At 38.6% G+C, this 1,302-nt stretch overlaps 1 long non-coding RNA gene across 1 annotated transcript in view; it reads left to right on the top strand.

Moving 5' to 3' along the window:
- LOC115287656 overlaps positions 1–1,302 on the top strand; it is a 321,244-nt gene continuing 319,942 nt past the window's right edge. The window contains exon 1 of the long non-coding RNA XR_003906579.1: positions 1–126. This is a non-coding gene — a long non-coding RNA (uncharacterized LOC115287656). The remainder of the gene's footprint in view (positions 127–1,302) is intronic.

The raw sequence follows: 1,302 nt of genomic DNA, 5'->3' as shown, positions 1-1,302 counted from the left end.
TGTTAGATTGCTCAATCTGTCTGCTCCACAGAAAGCCACCTCTCTAACCACTACTTGCTGCTTTCTCTTCGGGTTAGCCTACACCCAAAGCCACTGTCAGATGTCACAGGGATGAGACTTCAGAAGGTAAGTTAGAAAAACAAAACAAAACAGGAACAAATTCTTTTCAAAACAGAATCTGATAAAGGCATTGGGGCAAGAATGCTAAGAAGGAAGCACCCCTTCGCAGGGTTCCCTATTCCGGGTATGGAAGGGACTCACAGCCCTGGTTTTGGTGGAACCATAGAGAGCATGAGTGAAAAGAGACAGGGTCTGGGATCCCAAGTGCCCTAGCTGAGAAGGAAGCAGGTTATGGCATCTAGACAAGAGGAAATGCTTTAGTTTTTGATGGGAGATTATTGGAATTTTAAAAGCCAAATGATGGCTAGAAATCATAACTGAAGTTTTATGAATTCCTTGGTTTTTAAGAAGACGTTTTCTTTCTGTTTCATTCTAAAGGTCTACCTTTAAACCCAAAGTGCAAATTAAAACTTAAATTAGTAATCCACAGAGACACAGGCCTGTTGCTCAGGAGGCATCCTCTTTTTCCTCCCATCAGGACTTGGAAACTTGGCGTGGATTCAGTACCATGTCTAAGATTTTTCTTACTCTCCTTTTGGTGAACACAGAGTACATGGCTCTTTTATTTATTTTTAAATGTTTATTTATTTTCAGAGAGAGAGACACAGAACATGAGCAGGGGATGGGAGAGAGAGAGAGGGAGACATAGCATCCAAAGCAGGCTCTAGTCTCTGAGCTGTCAGCATAGAGCCTGAGGCGACGCTCAGACTCATGAACTACGAGATCATTACCTGAGCTGATGTCAGACACTCAACCAATGGAGCCACCCAGGGTCCCCAGGAAAAGACTCTTTTAAACGAGTGTTTTACGATCATCTAAACATGCTGTAGGTTTAGGTGTTTGAAGTAGTTTTTTTCTATATTGTATTAGATTATTAAGGAATCCTTAAACCTTCCTTTTCATGAGAAAGCAACATAGACTTGACATGTATTTGTGGTTCATGTTCTTCAAGACTTTGCCTCCCATTGAACTTTCAGGCTTCTCTGCTTTTACTCAGGCTGCTTCCAAATTTTCGCTTTCCTCCCTCATAGAGCATTAAGGCTGATCATCTAAGATATATTAATTAAGAAATAAGACCAGAGGTTTTGAGAAAAGATTGAACAATGATAATTTTATTTTTTATTTTTATTTTTTTTTAATTTTTTTTTTATTTTATTTATTTTTTATTTTTTATTTTTTTTT

This window comes from Suricata suricatta, chromosome 3 (assembly GCF_006229205.1).
Source record: "Suricata suricatta isolate VVHF042 chromosome 3, meerkat_22Aug2017_6uvM2_HiC, whole genome shotgun sequence".
In the NCBI taxonomy this organism is placed as follows: Eukaryota; Metazoa; Chordata; class Mammalia; order Carnivora; family Herpestidae; genus Suricata; species Suricata suricatta.
Note: the sequence above shows the minus strand (reverse complement) of the source record. Positions and strands in the feature narration are given on the sequence as shown.